This window comes from Panthera onca, chromosome C1, assembly GCF_046562875.1.
Source record: "Panthera onca isolate mPanOnc1 chromosome C1, mPanOnc1 haplotype 2, whole genome shotgun sequence".
Lineage (NCBI taxonomy): Eukaryota > Metazoa > Chordata > Mammalia > Carnivora > Felidae > Panthera > Panthera onca.
In genome coordinates this window covers 8,412,774-8,423,419 of record NC_138346.1, presented here as the reverse complement: position 1 = coordinate 8,423,419, position 10,646 = coordinate 8,412,774, and the positions used below count along the sequence as shown (strand labels likewise).

The following is a 10,646-nucleotide window of genomic DNA, read 5'->3' as shown; positions in this document are numbered from 1 at the left end:
AGGGGAAGGCGCGGGAGTGGGAGAGCGAACCAGGGATGGGAGCAGAGTGGCGTGAGCAGGGCCCAGCGTCTCCTCCCCCAAGGCAGGTGGCCAAGCGAGGGAGAGATTTCCTGGGCGACCGAGGGGGGAGGGGGGGGATGAAAACGCCCCGACCGCCACCTGCTCCTCGTGGCCAGAGCAGGAGCCCAGGTTGCGGGGCCTGGTGAGAAACGAGACGAGAGGAAAACTGGGGCAGTCAGACGGGGTGACGGCAAACAAAGGCCTCTCTCTGCGAGAGAAACGCCGGCTGGCTGAGGGTCGCACTCAGGCCACGCGGGGCCCTCGCGGGCGGCGCCGTTTCCTCCGCTGGGGCCGGTCCCCTTCCGCCGGGGGTGCGCGGTGGGCACAGCTCCGGGGCGGGACAGAGGGCGCGGCCCGGCGGGCGAGGGGCGGCGAGGACAGCCACCGCCCCGCCCCGCCGTGTCCCTGGCGACCGAGGCCTCAGCGCCCGGGCGGGGGCCTTCGGAGGGTGAGTCTACGCCGGTTGCTACGCAACGGCCCGGTGACGTCAGGCTATTGAGTTTGGTTCCCAAGGTAACTGGCCGGGCAGCTGGGCCGGGAACTATTTGTGTCTGTCCCCAGAGGGGCTGCGGAGCCTCCGGGGTCTGGCGCAGCGGAGGAAATGCGCTGCTGGCCGGCGGGCAGGCGGGGGACAGAACACAGAGGCCCTTTCAGCTCTCGGAGCCGGCGACCCAGGCGGGGCGGCGTCTGCGCCCTACGGGAGGACGCCCCTCCTCCGCTCCCCGCCGCCCCGGTTTTCTCCCCACTCCTGCGGGGGAGGCCCCTGGACCGCCAGGCTTTGTCCTACTTCTAAACGCTCCCCTGGGTAAACCCTAGGAAGAAAGGGGCCTCTGTTTGCAGCAGCCCGGCCCGCACCGCCACCCTCACTGCACACAGTAGGCGCTCAGCACGGCATTCCCATGGGACTGTGGACATTCTGCCCTTTCAGAGCTGCCAGACGCCTCCAGCACTCACAACCCCGCGTCAGGTTCTGATCTCGAGCGCCCCGGTACCTGTCCTCCTTGCCCTGGTGAGCACATCAGCAGACCGGCTCCATATTTAGGGGGCCACGATGCAAAAATAAAGTGAGAGGCCCCTTGTTCAAAAGTGACTGAGGGACAATGTAGGAAACAGACCCCAATCCTGCCCACTGAGGACGAACTGCAAGAGAGTGAAAGTACATGGGTAAACTGAGTGGCCCCAGTCACGGAGGAGAGAGGATAAGCTTCAAATCTGGAGTGGAAGAAGTGAGGGACAAGACACAGCGGGACCAGAAAGACCAGCAGGTGCACAAAATAAAGCAGTGACCTACATCTGGGCCTGAGAGCTGGCAGCAGGTTGCCTGGGGGACCCCCAGGGCGTCGGGGCGCTGTAACTGGGTCTCCGGACTAAGGCGGTGCAGTCTGGCCAGGCCTCTCGGGCTCTCCCCTCCTCACTGCACCTGTTGCAGTGGATAACATGGAGCCTCTCACAGTCCGTCTCCAGGGAGCCACCATCACCTCCTCCAGCAGGGGGGCCAGGCCAGGCCGGCCCCAGGGATGTGGATATCCAGGTCCAGGTCTCAGAGGCCGGGTGTGCATGCATCGACATCCAGACCAGCTGTTTCCCCAGGAGCCAGGGCATGCTCTGCCTGTCCCATCCAAGGGAGGCATCTGCCCCATCCCTGTAAACCTTCACTTCTTGTCAGCAGTCTGACAGCTGACCAGGGGCTCTGAGGACCGGAGGCATCTGGTATCTCTTGAAGAGCAGCCGCAAGGCCTTCTTTCCAGGGCAGTGAATTCCCACAACCTGATCCTCACTTGAGAAAAGCCTGCAACCCTTGTCTTCTCTCCTCTCTGCGAAGCAGGCTCCGTAATCCCAGTTTCACACACAGGATGGGTTCTAGAATGCCCCCTCCCCCAGTCTCACCTCCAGATTTGCCAGACTCTCCCAGAGGATGCCTTGAGAACTGGCTCTGGGCCTAGGAACCAGAGCTGGTGAGCAGAACCGGCAACATAATGTGCGGGGCCTAGGGCAGAGTGAAAATGCAAGGCCCCTTGTTCAAAAAGTGTTGAGAAGGTCAAGATGGGAGGGTGTCTGGCTGGCTCGGTCAAGAGAGCATGTGACTGGGGCGCCTGGGTGGCTCAGTCGGTTAAGCATCCGACTTCGGCTCAGGTCATGATCTCACGGTCTGTGAGTTCGAGCCCCGCGTCAGGCTCTGTGCTGACAGCTCAGAGCCTGGAGCCTGTTTCAGATTCTGTGTCTCCCTCTCTCTCTGCCCCTCCCCTGTTCACACTCTGTCTCTCTCTGTCTCAAAAATAAATAAACGTTAAAAAAAAAAAATTTAAAAAAAAATAAAATAGACATTAAAAAATTAAAAAAAAAAAAAAAAAAAAGAGCATGTGACTCCTGATCTCAGGGTCATGAGTTCAAGCCCTATGTTAGGTGCAGAGATTACTTAAAAATACATAAGTAAACTTGGGGCACCAGGGTGGCTCAGTTGGTTAAGCCTCCGACTTCGGCTCAGGTCATGATCTCACAGTTTGTGGCTTCCAGCCCCGCATCGGGCTCTGTGCTGACAGCCCAGAGCCTGGAGCCTACTGTGGATTCTGTGTCTCCCTCTCTCTCTGCCCCTCTCCTGCTCATACTCTGTCTGTCTCTCTCTGTCTCTCAAAAATAAAAAAATTTAAAAAAAACACTGAAAATAAACTTAAAAAAAAATCAATGTCAAGATGGTGACAACAGACATGAGACCAAGCATGGGGCCCTGTATGGCTGCATAGGTTGCACACTCAGAAAACCTGCCCCGCCCAGCTGGCAAGACCCAGACACCAAGTAAACCTCCTTCCTGCACAGAATCTATCTGTTCCCTCTGTCAAGGTCCATCTGTTGGCCTCTCCCCACACTGCGGCCAGCCACTTACTTCCGGGGTCACTTTCCCACCCATCCATTCAACACAATCTGGGCACCCACGGGGTCCTCAGGCCCACCAGATATCGCAATGGGGATGTGCCCATTGCTTTCCCATCAAAGGACCAAAGTCATAGAATACTTCCAGAAATGTTCATTTATGCAAATGCTGGATGTTTGGTTCTCTATTTTCGGCTGAAGAACGCTTGCTCTTGAAAAAATAGATAAGGATAGAGAAGCATCTCTGTAAGATGATGAAATATGAAATGTAGCAGCTGATTGATGAGGGTTTGGCACTAAACATTAAAACAGTATAAAAGAACAGAAGTCAAGGGTGTGTTTGCGGCCTCTTAAGGTCCAGGTCACGCCCATGATTCATCTCACTCTGCCCTCAGGGAACCGGGGGAGGGAGATTCTGCCACAGCCCATTAGGTTTAGTTCACCCTGGGATCAGATCCTGCAGTGGGAGCTCCCCGGGGGATCAGCTGAACCTGCACCCCCTCTTCTCTCTCTGCTTGCTCCTGCCACCTTCCCGACCCTTCCACAGATGTGACCCCAGGAGAGCTCCCTGATAAACTTCCTGTACGCTAGTCTATGAAGTCTCCTCTCACCCTGGGAGGCACCCATGGGCCCCGCCCACCTACTTAAATGCCCTATAACAGCTGTTCTTTCATTCATTCCAAAGACCTTCACTGAAGACCTACTATGCACCAGATGCTGTTCTAGGTGCTGGGGGTAAAGCAGAATAAGGCAGGCAAACACCTGTGCCCTCATGGAGCAGACATAAAGCAACCAAAAATACAAAGCCATAACATCGAACTTAGAAGTTCTATTTTAAAAAACTAACAGAATGATACCGTAGAGAATAGCTGATCTGAGCCAGGGGCAGCTACTTTAGATCAAATTTCCTTTGGGTCAAGAAAGTTCTCTCTGAGGAGGCAGTAAGAGGCCAGGCACTCACCAGTTTGAAGGACAAGCATCAACCAGGCAAATTCAAAGGCTCTCAGGTAGGAAGTTGGGATGTTGGGTTCAAAGCAACAAAAGGTGAGTCTAGAATAAACCGAGTGACGGAAGAGGAGGTCAGAGGCAAGGCCAGATGATGCAGGGCCTGGAAGAAGAATCCAGAAGAATTCAGCTTTTATTCTAAGTGAGGTGGGAGCCATTGGGCAGTTTTAAGCAGGGCAGTTATGGGATCTTTACCTATTTAAAGCATCACTCTGGCTACTGGGGGAGAATGGATTCACTACACAAACCACCTGCTGTTTGGCACATGTTTGCCCTTTGACCTAATTGTTACTAACCACCATTTGCGCAATAGCCAGTTTGCTGGAAGCCAGTCCTTGGACTTGTTTGGATCCCCACACTGCCTTGCACTGAGTAGGCGCTCAGTAAATATTTAGAGGCCAACCAGATGACACTTTTGTGTCTGCAGTGATCTTCTGGAGTCTTGCTTCTCGGACCAGCATCAGCGCCACCTGGTAGCTTACAGGGAAGGCAGAATCCCAGGCCCCACCCAGAACGTCTAAATCAGAATCTGCAATTTAAGAAGATGCCCCAGACATCCGAAGGCATGGTAATGTTTGAGAAGCTCGTATAAAAAGGAGTAGAATAACTGGAGGGCCAGACAAGGAGGTGGGGGAGGCTGGAGGTGAGCCAGGAGGTGAACCCAGGTGAGCACAGTGGGCTCACTTGGGAAGTCTCCCATAAAAGTGGCAATGGCCCCGAGTCACTGAGTCTGAGAGGAGCTGGGACCACTAATACAGCTCACACTTATTTGGTGCTTTCTATACGTCAGACACTGGTTTCTCAATCTTTTCCGTGCATTAAGCATTTAGTCTTCACAACAGCCCTATAAAGCGGTACGATGACGGTCACCGTGCCCATATTGCAGATGAAGAAACCGAGGCCCGGTGAGGTTAACGTTATTCCAGAATCTTCAGCAGGTATACACGCATGTGTCCGCACCGGGTATTTATGGCAGAGTCTGTTCTGATTGGTCCCTGCCTGCCCTACTGATTATTCAATGTTTTGAACGTCGCCCTGGTTACAGAGCCGGCCGGAAGAAGCAGGATCCAAACTAGTCCACTGTGCTGGAGCTACACTCTAAACCACTATCGTCTCTACATCTAGTGCCCTCACCGCCCAGAAACGGCACTCCTCAGGGACAAGAAATGTGTGTCAAAGTATTTTGCAAGCTATAAAACCCAGTATGAATGCCAAGTGCATAGACTCCTCCAGAGAGAGAAGCCTGTTAAAGCTGGAGTAGCTGGGCCGCCAGAGGTCAGAGGGGAGGTTGCGGTGGGGAAACAGCATTTTCTCTGCTTACTCCAGGGGGAAACTGAGTCAGAAGGAACGGCCTTCCTGAGCGGAGCCCCCGCAATCAGCCCTTGGGAGGCTCTAATTTGCCAGAAACCCCAGGCAATAACCACGTTAGCCTGGGCGTGTCTTCACGGACCGACTGGACCCTCCTGATGCTGACCACTAGAGGGCGCTGCTCCCCAGCCTTCGTCCCACCGGACCCCACTTGCTCACATGAAGCTAGAACTTGGAAGGGGTCCTCGTGAACAAGCACCACGGACTTTGAGAAGTGGAAAAGGAGGAAAGGAAAGATGGAAGGGGGACTTATACACACTTTCGATACCCCAAAACACTCTGGTGCAGGAGCTCTTGTTCCCATTTTACAGATGAGGAATTTGAGGGCCAAAGATGTTGGATAAGATCCCCCAAATCAGGAAGCTAGGGAGAAGCAGAGCTGGGTCATCTGATTTAAACCTCAGGTCCCAAAGGGACCACAAGTAGGTGTCAGCTCATCTGACCCTGTCATGTCGCTGGTGTCCCTGCTTCTGTTGACCCTGCATTCTGATTGGTGGCCGGAATCACTACCTCGCTCTATTCCGGGCTATGTTCCGGCAACAATTCCAACAGCCAGCCCCCATAAAAAAAAAAGGCCCTTTCTTGAAACTTGAAGTCATGGTCTCCTGCTTCATTGCCTTCTGGCCTTCACGGACCCCCATATGCCACCCCAACACAGCAGCCTCCGATTTTGGCAGATTCTGGGTTGCCTCTGATCCTTAACCCTCTGATCCTAGCCTCAAATTCTACGTTCCTTCCGCACCCCAGGAACCCCACAGGTTCAGGCGTTGCCCCCTGGCACCCCACGGCAGGTAGCAGCACAAATAAACACGGGGACATTTGACCAAGAAAAGCCTGTGGTTGGGGCCAAAGTTGGTTTTTTTTTGTTTGTTTGTTTTGTTTTTTTTTTCCTCAGCTCCCACCAACTCCTTTTATGGCCTCTGGGTCCAGTTCCTTCTTCATAATAAGTCAGAGCTGGAAAAGGCCTCAGGAGTCACTAAGTCCAACTTGAGCCAACACTTTCCTTCTCTACATAACCCTCCCCACCCCCACCCCCTGCCTTGTTGCCTCCCTGCCTGCAGCCAGGTTCACAAAACCAGGCCAAGGCAGGAAGCTTCCCGCTGGAGGGAAACTCCAGCCCTGGGGCGGGACCTGGGCAACTCGTCGGCCCAGGTGGCCCAGCCCGGCACCTGCAAAACGGAGGGGAGGGAGGTGCCCAACCGCCACTTCTACTAAGGCCCCGCCCCCAGTTTCTGAGCTTCTGTATCTAAACCCGGGGACCGCCCTAACGAACGTCTATTTCGGTCCCTTTCGCACGGCCCCTTTCCTTCCTTCTGCCCTGGGAGCTATGGGCAGCTCGCGTGTCTGTGCGCACGTGCGTGTAAATGATCGTGTGTGTGCTGGAGCGTGTGCGCCGCGGCACACGCGTCGGCGCCAGTGCCAGGGTCTGTGTGCGCCCCCTACCGGCTGGCCGCCACCGACTGCCGTAGCTGCCAGGTGGCCGTGTGCAGCGCCGCGTGTGCAGAGTGCCAGTCCGGACCACCCTTCCCTCGCCTCGCGGCCGAGAGCATCCGGAGCATGCGGGCGACTGGCTCTCTGTCCGCGGGCACGGGCCTCCCTTCCCGGTCCAGCATTTTCTGTCTTCCCGGGCCTCCCCGCTCCGCCCGCCCGGAGCGCTCCGGGGCGGGGGCCGGGAGCAGCCCCGCCCGGGCCGCCTGGCGAAGGTGGCAGGGCTGCGGGGCGCGCACCGCCTCTCCCCTGCCGCCCCCGCCCCGGCGCCCCGTTGGGTTTTTCCATGACTGCATCCGGCCGCGGGCCGCCTTTGTTCCCGCCGTCCCTACGAGCTGGCCCGCCTCTCTCCTGCGCGCCGGGGTTTTTCCAGGGCTCAACTGGAGCATGGCGGAGCCGAGTCCTGCGCCCGCGTGGGCGGCGGCCCCGCAAGGACCCCCGCGATCCCCTGCGGGAAGCCGAGCCCTCTCCAGACGTAACGCTTCGTCCCTGCTGTCCCCAAGGCCTGCCGCCCCCGAGCCCCACATTTGTGCGAAAAGTTGGAGCGCCCGGCCCGCGCGCCTCCGCTCTTCGGGAAGCGCTTTCGGCGCCCCAGGTCCCTCGCCGGACTGCGCGTTGTGGCGCGGAGGCCGCACGGGTGCAGTGTTGCCGGAGCCGGAGCCGGGCCGCCCCTGCCTCCGACTTGTAGAAGGGCTCTACATTTCTCCCACGGGACAGGGGGCGCAGTCGGGGCGGTAGGAGGCCTGGCCCACCCCACTGCAGAGGGGACCCAGGCGCGCACACGGCCAGGCACAGCTGGGAGACACCGGGCGGTCCCCACCCCCACGGGAAACGTCACACTCGCCTCTGTAAGCGCCAGAGCGCGGGGGACTCCTCTGTGCCCTGAACCCCCTCTCCGACTTCAGGAAGGAAAGGGGGAGGTAGGCAGAAAGGCGGTGTTCGAGGCACGGGATCCTCACGGGCCGCATGGAGCCTGCGTGCCCGCAGCCCTGTCCTGTCCACACTGCCGGACCCAGTCAGTCCACGCTGAGCTCCGTCCAGTTTGGTGTCTGTGCAACGGTGGCTTTATGCCCCTGGGGAGCCTCTCAGCTGTTACTCGGCCATGTTGGCGGGAAAAGTGTAGAAAACGCTGTGTTTGCGTCTGAGTGAGGCTTGCTAACCCTACCACAGAAGCCAGACTCGCAGGGTGGCCTCCAGACCGGGGTATAGGGAGAGGGGGACATCTGGGCGGGGGAAGGGGTTCTGGAATAAGACGGTGTCTGCCTCTGTGCGGGGTTTCAGAATCCCTGGCTGGCCCCTCCCCACAGCTCAACGGGAGGTGGCCCCAACTGGCAGAAGATCGAGAGGTGGGGTTGGGAGGAGGGTGAAGGACAAGGAGCACCCAGATCCAGGGAGGCCCAGAGCTCTCTCCCTGCTGGGGGCAGGCGGGACGCGCCTTGAGCGCTCCCGGTGCCAGCTCCTCTCTTCCTTCCCTGGTGTATTACCTTGTTTCGTAAGCAGTTACCGGGAGCCTGAGTGCCCTGAAAGGGTGGCTGTAAGCAGGATGTGACCCACTTCCCCAAACGGCGGCATTCTGGCTTCTCCTTTCTTCTCACCACACCCCCAAAGGGGTGCAGGTTGTGTTTAGGGTCTCAGACCACTTGTAAGTGGTTCAGATGGTAAACCACACTTCTTACCAGTCCCACTGGTCCAGACAGAGCTGGTGGTGGGGACAGCAGGTTAGAAAGAGAATCTGCTGGCCCTCGAGTTCTGTTTGCGGTGCCTTTGTCCTCAGTTGTCTTGTCCACTATGTGCCCTTGTTGCCCCTGTTCTTGGCCAGGCTAAGAACCTTAATCCCCCGCGGTGCCTGGGCAGCTCAGTCGGTTAAGCCTGGGACTCTTGCTTTCAGCTCAGGTCATGATCTCACAGTTTGCAAGACTGAGCCCGTGTCTGGCTCTGCCCTGTCAGGGAATCTTGGGATTCTCTCTCTCCCTCTCCCTCCTGCCCTTCCCCCTCTCATGTGCACGTGTGTGCTCTTTCTCAAATAAATAAACGTTAAAAAAAAAAAAAAAAAAAAAAAGAATCTTAATCCCAGGCCTTAACCATTATCCCTCAGTTCTGTCATCTATAAAATGGGGATACAAATGGTGTCTATTCCCCAAGGTGGTTATATGGGTTAAATGAGTTTATATGGGTTTAATATATGTAAAGAGCCTGGCACATAGCAAATACTAAACAAACATTTTCTGTCATTATTGAAAGTTAAGCGACTCCTCTAAGGTCACGCAGTAAGTGGCTAAGTTTGATTCCAACCCAGGTCAGCTGGTCCCAGAGCCCATGCTCTTTTTTTTAATTTTCTAAAAAAAATTTTATGTTTATTTCTTTTTTTAATGTTTTTAATGTTTATTTTTGACAGAGAGAGAGAGAGAGTGCAAGCGGGAGAGAGCAGAAAGAGAGGGAGACACAGATCCAAAGCAGGCTCCAGGCTCTGAGCTGTCAGCACAGATCCCAATGCAGGACTCCAACCCATGAACCTTGAGATCATGACCTGAGCCAAAGTCGGACACTTAACTGATGAGCCACCCAGGTGCCGCCCCCCCCCATGCTCTTATACTATGCTATGTATATATGCACTAGCAGAATTTGGAAACTACTCATGTACACAGGTTCTCTGTAAACTAGAGGGAAATCACGGGTGTTGGGGGTTAGGAGACATTTTTCTAGGGGGGCCGCATTCATAATGGTGATGTCTGATCCAGTTCCCATTTTGTGACTGTTACAATTGTTTTACGGCTTTTAAAAATTACATATATTAATCGAGAAATTTATGACAAGCTGATAATTACCTTGATGGTAGAAAACTCCAGGCCCTTCCAGCAGTGATGTAAATTCTATGACATTTCACTTCATATTTATTGACTTGTTTTTACCCAGCATTGCAGCAGGTGCTGTGGGGGCAGGGAGAGCATTCTTAGGAGGGCAGAGAACTCACTTTACTGCCTTCTTGTGGAGACAATACATATGTCTATGTAATGGTGATATCTTTTTTTTTTTTTAAGTTTTTTAATTTATTTTGAGAGAGAGAGAGTGTGTGTGCACACATGTGAACAGGGGCGGGACAGAGAGAGAGGGAGAGAAAAATCCAAAGCAGGCTTCTTGCTGACAGTGAGGAGCCCGACGCAGGGCTCGAACTCAAGAACCGTGAGATCATAACCTGAGCCAAAACCAAGAGTCAGACGCTTAACCAACTGAGCCACCCAGGTGCTCCGATCTTTTTTTTTTTTTTTAATGTTTATTTATTTATTTTGAGAGACAGAGAGAGCGTGAGCATGAGTAGGGGAGGGGCAGAGAGAGAGGGAGCGAGAGAGAATCCTAAGCAGGTTCCCAGCTGCCAGCACAGAGCCTGATGCTTGGACTCTATCTCACAAACTGTGAGTCATGACCTGAGTTGAAGTCAAGAGTTGGACATTTAACTGACTGAGCCACCCCTTTACATCTTAAGTAATCTCTGCACCCAACATGGGGCTCGAACTCATAACCCCGAGATCAGGAGTCACAGCCTCCACCGACTGAGCCAGCCAGGTGCTCCTAATGGTGATATCTTTAACTGTCAAAAGGAGTAATTTAATTAACTAACCATTAATATTTCATGAGGAAAGGGGGGGGGGGGGTGAGCAGACTGAGGTGGTCCCATGATCCTTCCTCCTGGCATTCGTGTCTTTGTATAAGCACCTCCCTGCGTGTGGGTGGGGCTTGTTCTAACCAATAGAATAAGGCAAAGGTGACGGCGTGGCTCTGATTATGTGTACCTGATTACATTACACAAGACCCCAGTGACCATCTTGCTCAGAGACCTCCTCCTTGCTGGCTTTGAAGAA

At 54.9% G+C, this 10,646-nt stretch overlaps 1 long non-coding RNA gene across 1 annotated transcript; it reads right to left on the bottom strand.

Annotated features, from left to right (window-relative positions):
- Window positions 1-3,062: 3,062 nt before the first annotated feature.
- LOC144617110 (uncharacterized) lies at window positions 3,063-7,734 on the bottom strand. Its single transcript, XR_013557153.2, has 2 exons — window positions 6,745-7,734; window positions 3,063-4,036 (listed from the first exon to the last, which is right to left on the bottom strand). It is a non-coding gene; the product is annotated as an uncharacterized LOC144617110 (long non-coding RNA).
- Window positions 7,735-10,646: the final 2,912 nt, after the last annotated feature.